Source organism: Chlorocebus sabaeus, chromosome 19 (assembly GCF_047675955.1).
Source record: "Chlorocebus sabaeus isolate Y175 chromosome 19, mChlSab1.0.hap1, whole genome shotgun sequence".
Lineage (NCBI taxonomy): Eukaryota > Metazoa > Chordata > Mammalia > Primates > Cercopithecidae > Chlorocebus > Chlorocebus sabaeus.
In genome coordinates this window covers 9,401,736-9,410,293 of record NC_132922.1, presented here as the reverse complement: position 1 = coordinate 9,410,293, position 8,558 = coordinate 9,401,736, and positions in this window count along the sequence as shown.

The following is an 8,558-nucleotide window of genomic DNA, read 5'->3' as shown; positions in this document are numbered from 1 at the left end:
GGTGAGCTGAAGCGAGTTGTCCTATGGCATCTTAGGAGGGACAGCTGGAGTATATATAAGCAGTTAAAGGGTAGACGTCTTCTACCATTCCGGACAGGCTGAGGGAGGGCGGACTGAACCCTTAGAAGGAAGGCCATGAATTTCTGCGTGTTTGTGCGTTTAATAGAATCTCTTCTGCAACGCTGGAAAGACACCAGCCCTGAGCAGCAGCAGCATCATTAGAATGAAATGAGAAATCCAGACTCCTTGGTGGGAGCTCTGGGTAAAAGGTTAGCATGTAAGTAGGAAAAGATAAAATCGAGGGGAAAAAAGGTAACCACCCTTCTCAACTGCTGCTGTCTCTATCATGTGGTGAGGAAGAAGTGTTTTTTTCCTTCCCAGTGTGTGATTACATCTTGCCAGGGCTTAATTGTGAGCTGAATGCCTACTCAGGCATTCCAGATTCCCCTCCCATTTTGAATAATCATATGTTGACAGGCATGCACCGTGCTTGCAAAATGGTGAGCTCCGTGAGCAAGCAAGTTAGGCAGGGAGAAGGTGGGGGCACATCCCCTGTCTGAGAGTAAGCAAGATGTGGCGCCATGACAAGTCAGGCTGGTCATAATTGGCCCCAGTTAACTCGCATAGATGCATCACCCTTTCATACACACTCCAGGGCAAGAAATTTTGTATTGTTTCTTTGAAGTTATCCAAGAAAATAGTTCCTCAATTTGATTTCTTCAGCAGATGTAAAGACAGAAACTGGTTTTGGGGAAGTGTGGTTACCTACTTAAGAAAAATGATTTTTTAAAAAAATTTTATTTATTGTTTATTATTTATTTTGAGACAGAGTCTTGCTCTGTTGCCCAGGCTGGAGTGCAGTGGCATGATTTCGGCTCACTGCAACCTCCACCTCCTGGTTTCAAGTGATTGTCATGCCTCAGCCTCCTGAGTAGCTGGGATTAGAGGCATGTACCACCACACCTGGCTAATTTTTGTATTTTTAGTAGAGTCGGGGTTTCACCATGTTGGTCAGGCTGGTCTCGAACTTCTAACCTCAGGTGATCTGCCTCCCTTGGCTTCCTGAAGTGCTTGGATTACAGGCATAAGCCACCATGCCCAGCCGACAAATGATTTTTTATATATTCACCAATACTGTGAAGTCTAGTAAACAAGGTAAGTAAACCTGTCTTGCTAAGATGCTAAAATGCAGTGTTCAAAGAAAGTAACATTTTAGCTTTGGTGGTCTCAACAGGCCCCTCTGGACAGAGCTGATAAGGAACTGAGTGACTGGGAACAGGTGGAAATAATCAGTCTTTTAAGACAGGAAAATTCCAGGCAAGGCAAAGAATCTTTTCCTTCTATATCCTTGCTTCAAACTACAATAAAAAAGCTACAGGTCTGGCTGTGCGTAGTGGCTTACGCCTGTAATCCCAGTACTTTTGGAGGCAGAGGCAGGCGAATCACCTGAGGTCGGGAGCTTGAGACCAGCCTGACCAACATGGAGAAACACCATCTCTACTAAAAATACAAAATTAGCCAGGCATGGTGGCACATGCTTGTAATCCCAGCTACTAGGGAGGCTGAGGTAGGAGAATCACTTGAACCTGGGAGGCAGAGGTTGCAGTGAGCTGAGATCACACCATTGCATTCCAGCCTGTGCAACAAGAGCGAAACTCCGTCTCAAAAAAAAACCAAAAAAATGTTACAGGCGCCTGGTGGCTCACACCTGTAATCCCAGGACTCTGGGAGGCCAAGGAGGGTGGATCACAAGGTCAGGAGACTGAGAACATCCTGGCCAATGTAGTGAAATCCCGTCTCTACAGGCTGGGCACCGTAGCTTACGCCTGTGATCCCAGGACTTTGGGAGGCCAAGGCAGACAGATCACCTGAGGTCACGAGTTTGAGACCAGCCTGGCCAACATGGTGAAACACCCTGTCTATTAAAAATACAAAAAAAAAAAAAAAATAGCTGAGCGTGGTGGCGGTTGCCTGTAATCCCAGCTACTCAGGAGGCTGAGACAAGATAATTGCTTGAACCCGGGAGTCAGAGGTTGCAGTGAGCTGAGACTGCACAATTACACTCTGGCCTGGGCAACAAAGTGGGACTCTGTCTCAAAAAAAAAAATCCCTTCTCTACTAAAATACAAACAATTAGCCGGGCATGGTGGTATGTGCCTGAGGCTGAGGCAGGGGAACTGCTTGAACCCGTGAGGCGGAGGTTGCAGTGAGTTGAGATCCTGTAACTGCACTCCAGTCTGGTGACAGAGCAAGACTCCATCTCAAAGGAAAAAAAAAAAAGCTACAGAGTGACACATAGTCTCTCTGAAATTTAGTCAGTTCAGTTTGATTCCCTGGGAAGTTAATTTTAATTTAGAAGCTGCTAATTGGCAGGCCAAGGTCCACATCTGGCAGATGTATTTTCTTGGCATATACTGACATATTACGGTTTTAAAAGTGAGTTGCCAATATTGAAAATTTGGGATGTTGTACAAAAATATCTTAAATTGCCACTTGTCCTAAATTCAAAATATCTGGCAACACTGGGCATTCAAACTGGCAGCAATTGTCTGGAGTTGAATAGCAGCTGTCTCCTTTAGACAGGGCTTGTGTTCTTTGGTTGCCTAAGGTCCCCACCACTCCCCTATTGTGTCCCAGACACAGAGGCTGAGGGTCACATACCATTTATCATCACACTTGGGCTATTCTTCTTTTACCCCTCCCTTTTCAATCAATGATATTACTCACCCAGACTCCTGAGTTTGTGACCCCTTTTTCAGTTTAATTTAGCAAGTAATTGTTGGAGTGGTTGCATATTGTATGCCCTGGGTGGAAGGAGAGGCAAAGGGAACTCAAGGATCTTATTCATGAGCTAGTTAGTCGTTGCTGTTGTTTTTTAATAGAGACAGGGTTTTGCTAGGTTTATTGGCCAGGTTGGTCTTGCCTCAAGCAATCCTACCACCTCCCAAATTGCTAGGATTACAGGTGTAAGCCACCGCACCTGGCCTAGTTGATTTTTTTATCCCCCCCCACCCCCCCCACCGAGCCCCTCTTCTAGTAATTGTTTTAAAACTTGAGGTTGTCATCCATTAGTGGGGGTCATAAAATTACCCAGTTTAGGCCAGGCACGGTGGCTCATGCCTGTAATCTCAGCACTTTGGGAGGCCAAGGCGGGCAGATCACGAGGTCAGGAGTTGGAGACCAGCCTGGCCAACATGGTGAAACACCATCTCTACTAAAAATATAAAAATTAGCTGAGCGTGGTGGCAGGCACCTGTAATTCCAGCTACTAGGGAGGCTGAAGCAGGAGAATCACTTGAAACCTGAAGGCAGAGGTTCCAGTGAGCCAAGATCACGGCACTGCACTCCAGCCTGGGCAAAAGAACGAAACTCCATCTCAAAAGAAAAACAAAACAAAACCCAGTTGAATGGATTTCAGCCAGGAATTTTAGAATAGAATGAAAGAAAATGAAAATATCAGGCCAGGTGCAGTGGCTCACGCATATGATTTCAGCACTTTGGGAAGCCGAGGCAGGTGGATCACAAGGTCAGGAGATCAAGACCAGCTGGGCCAATATGGTAAAACCCCATCTCTACTAAAAATACAAAAATTAACTGAGCGTGGTGGTGGGCGCCTGTAGTCCTAACTACACAGGAGGCTGAGGCAGGAGAATCGCTTGAACCCAGGAGGTGGAGTTTGCAGGGAGCTGAGATCGTGCCACTGCACTCCAGCCTGGGTGACCGAGACCCTGTCTCAAAAAAAAAAAAAAAAAAAAAAAAGAAGAAGAAAATGAAAGTATCGGATTATAGCACGCACAATAATATTGTTTCATGAAACTTTTGTTTCTGTTGTATGTAGGTACTAGACATGAAAATAATGCAAATGACAGAAATTGTTGTGGGGTATGGTGCTTCTGGAACCTTTCATAAGATGTCAGGGGCTTGAAAGGAAGAGGTATCCATTTGGCCAGTAAATGGGAAGGTAGAAGGGTATTTCAAACAAAGGAAACAGCCATGGAAAAGGCAGTGAGTATTCAAGGGATGTCCCTTTGACTGCCTGATGGAGTGAGGAGCACAGATAGAAGTCAAGTAAGGAGGCTGGGCGTGGTGGCTCATGCCTGTAATCCCAGCACTTTGAGAGGCCGAGGCCGGGGAATCACCTGAGGTCGGGTTTGAGACTAGCCTTGCCAACATGGGGAAACCCGTCTCTACTAAAAATACAAAAATCAGCTGGGCGTGGTGGCACATGCCTGTAATCCCAGCTACTCAGGAGGCTGAGGCTGGAGAATTGCTTCAACTCAAGAGACGGAGGTTGCCGTGAGCCGAGATTGAGTCACTGCATTCCAGCCTGGGCGACACAGCAAGATTCTATTAAAAAAAAAAAAAAAAAGGCTGGGTGAGGTGGCTCACGCCTGCAATCCCAGCACTTTGGGAGGCCGAGTGCTGTCTCTACTAAAAACACAAAAATTGGCTGGGCATGGTGGCACACGCCTGTAATTCCAGCTACTCGGTAGGTTGAGGCAGGAGAATCGCTTGAATCCAGGAGGTGGAGGTTGCAGTGAACCAAGATCCTGTTACTGCACTCCAGCCTGGGCGACAGAGCAAAACTCCATCTCAAAAAACAAAAACAAAAAAGCCTGTAATCCTAGCACTTTGGGAGGCTGTAGTTCAGGAGTTTGAGACCAGTGTGGGCAACATGGTGAAACCCTGTCTCCACTAAATACAAAAGATTGGCTGGGCGTGGTGGCCCACGCCTGTAGTTCTAGCTACTCGGGAGGCCAAGACAGGAGAATCGCTTGAATCTGGGAGGCAGAAATTGCAGTGAGCTGAGATTGCGCCACTGCAGTCCAACCTGGGCAATGGAGAAATATTTCATCTCCCAAAAAAAATAAAAGCAAACAAACCAAGAATGGGATTATGAAATTGACAGAGGAGCAGGTTTTAGTGGAATTCACTTGACTGACTGAACTGCTGATTCGAGATGCTACAGGGCATTAATCTTATACACACAGAGGCTGATGGAGTGCAGTTAAGGTGATGTTTTGATGAAACAAAGGAATAGTTTTTGAAACATTTGTAGTTACAAGATGTCATGTGGACCAAAGTGGTTAATAAGTAACTTAAATTGTTTTTTTTGATACGGAGTCGCTCTTGCCCAGGCTGGAGTGTAGCGGCGTGATCTCTGCTCACTGCAACCTCTGACTCCCATGTTCTAGTGATTCTCCTGCCTCAGCCTCCGGAATAGCTAGGATTACAGGCTTTCACCACCACACACGGCTAATTTTTTTTTTTTTGAGACAGAGTTGTTCTGTTGCCCTGACTGGAGTGGAGTGGCATGATCTTGCCTCACCACAACCTCAGCCTCTCGGTTGGGTTCAAGTGATTCACCTGCCTCAGCCTCTGGAGTAGCTGGGATTACAGGCATTTGCCACCACATCCATCTAAATTTTATATTTTTAGTAGAGATGGGGTTTCACCATGTTGGTCAGGCTGGTCTGGAACATCTCCTGACCTCAGGTGATCCACCAACCTCGGCCTCCCAAAGTGCTGGGATTACAGGCGTGAGCTACCGTGCCTGACCAAAAATCTTTAAGTTAAATTTTTTTTTTTTTCCTGTTATAGACAAGGTTTCATTCTGTCACTCAGGCTAGAGTGTAGTGGTGCCATCGTAGCTCACTGTAACCTTGATCTCCTGGACTCAAGTGATCCACCTCAGCTTCCCAAGTAGCTAGGGCTATATGCACATGGCACCACACCTGGCTAATTAAAAAAAAATTTTTTTAGGCTGGGCACGGTGGCTCATGCTTGTAATCCCAGCACTTTGGGAGACCAAGGCAGGTGGATCACGAGGCCAGGAGTTCAAGACCAGCCTGGCCAACATAGTGAAACCCCGTGTCTACTAAAAATACAAAAATTAGGCCGGGCACGGTGGCTCACGCCTGTAATCCCAGCACTTTGGGAGGCCGAGGCAGGTGGATTGCCTGAGGTCAGGAGTTCGAGACCAGCCTGATCAACATGGTGAAAGCCCGTCTCTACTAAAAATACAAAAATTAGCTGGGTATGGTGGCAGGCGCCTGTAATCTCAGCTACTCGGGAGGCTGAGGAAGGAGAAGCGCTTGAACCTGGGAGGCAGAAGTTGCAGCGAGTTGAGATCGTGCCATTGCACTCCAGCCTAGGCGACAAGAGCGAGACTTCGTCTAAAAAAAAAAAAAAAAAATTAGCTGGGTGTGGTGGCACACGCCTATAGTCCCAGCTACAGCTACTCGGGAGGCTGAGGTGGGAGAACCGCTTGAACCCAGGAGGCAGAGGTTTCAGTGAGCTGAGACCATGCCACTGTACTCCAGCCTGGGTGACAGTGAGACTCTGTCTCAAAAAAATAAACAAATTTTTTTTTGTGGGGACGGGGGCCTCACTATGTTGCTTTGACTAGTCATAAACTCCTGGCCTCCCAAAGTACTGGGATTACAGGCATGCACCACCATGCCCGGCTAATTTTTGTAATTTTAGTAGAGATGGGGTTTCTCCATGTTGGTCAGGCTCGTCTTGAACCCCCGACCTCAGGTAATCTGTCTGCCTCGGCCTCCCAAAGTGCTGGGATTACAAGCATGAGCCACCACGCCCGGCCTATTTTTTATTCTTAACTAGGGCTTTTTTGCACATTCTAATTACAGTCTGAAAATGATCTGGTCTCTCTACCTCTTTTGACCTACCACACCTTAGTCAGTTTTCTTTTGCTTGTAATACCTGAAACTATGTTATTTATAAAGAGAGAAATTTATTTATAATTATATAGTTATAGAGTTTCTATAACTATATAGTTATATAGTTCTGGAGGCTGGGAAGTCCCAGGTTGAGGGGGTACATTTAATGAGAGCATTCTCACTGGGACCGTCTCTGCAGAGTCCCAAAGTGGCACAGGGCATCACATGGCAAAGGGGCTGAGAGTGCTGGCTCAGTTTCTCCCCTTATAAAGCTATTGGTCCCACCTGGGCGCAGTGGCTCACGCCTATAGTCCCAGCACTTTGGGAGGCCGAGGTGGGCAGATCATAAGGTCAGGAGATCGAAACCATCCTGGCTAACACGGTGAAACCCCGTCTCTGCTAAAAAATACAAAAAAATTAGCCAGGCGTGATGGCGGGCACCTGTAGTCCCAGCTACTCGGGAGGCTGAGGCAGGAGAATGGCGTGAACCCGGGAGATGGAGCTTGCAGTGAGCCGAGTTTGCACCACTGCACTCCAGCCTGGGCGATGGAGCGAGAGTCCGTCTCAAAAAATAAATCAGTAAATAAAAGCCATTGGTCCCATTTCTATGAGAACCCATTAATCCATTAACAGTGAAAGGATGGGCCAGGTAGATTGGCTTATGCTGTAATGGTGGATACATACTGAAGTGAGTGGATTGTTTGAGGTCAGGAGTTCAAGACCAGCCTGGCTAATATGGTGAAACCCCGTCACTACTAAAATTACAAAAATTAGCCAGGCATGGTGGTGGACACAAAAATCGGCTGGGCATGGTGGCATGTGCCTACAGCTACTCAGGAGGCTGAGGCAGGGGAATCGCTTGAACCTGGGAGGTGGAGGTTGCAGTGAGCCGAGATCACGCCACTGCACTCCAGCATGGGTGACAGACTCTGTCTCAACAAAACAAAAATAGTGAAAGGATGAATCCCCTCATGCGGGCAGAGCCCTCATGACCCAATCATTTCCTAAAGGTCCCACTTCTGAACACTGCCACGCTGGGGATCAAGTTTCAACATGAGTTTTGGAGGGGACAAACATTCAAACCATAGCAATCACCTCACTGATTGATTAGAATTGCTCAGAGCTACCTAAACACATCACCCTAGGCTGGGGGTAGTGGCTCATGCCTATAATCCTAACACACTGGAAGGCCAAGGCAGGCGGATCGCTTGACCTTAGGAGTTCGAGACCAGTCTGGTCAATATGGTGAAACCCTGTCTCTACAAAAAAGACAAAAAAAAAAAAAAAAAAAAAAAAAGGCCAGGCATGCTGGTTCTCACCTCCTAGCTACTCAGGAGGCTGAGTTGGGAGGACTGTTTGAGCCCTGGGGGTTGAGGCTGCAGTGAGCCGTGTTCATGCCACTGCACTCCAGGTTGGGGGACAAAGTGAGACCGTATCCGAATCAATCAATATATAGCACCCTGTTCACGACTGTCTTTGCTTAAGTTGACACCCCCAACAAATGCCTTTATTTGCCTACTGCACCCTTTGCCTGTAGGTTCTGACATATCAAAGCCCAGTTTATTATCCAGTTTCCTTGACTTTAAGTATTCATTCAATACTAAACACCTACCTGCTACCTACTGGGCAAAACAAACTTGCTTCCTGCTCTTGTAGACACAGTCATAGGTTACTTTCACTGATCACCAAACGCTAAGAAAACACACAGGGTTGGGTGTGGTGGCTCATGCCTGTATTCACAGCACTTTCGGAGGCCAAGGCAGGAGGGTAACTTGAATCCAGGAGTTTGAGACCAGTCTGGGCAACACATTGAGACCTTGTCTCTATAAAAATTACAAAAAACAGGCCAGGCTTGGTGGCTCATGCCTATAATCCCAG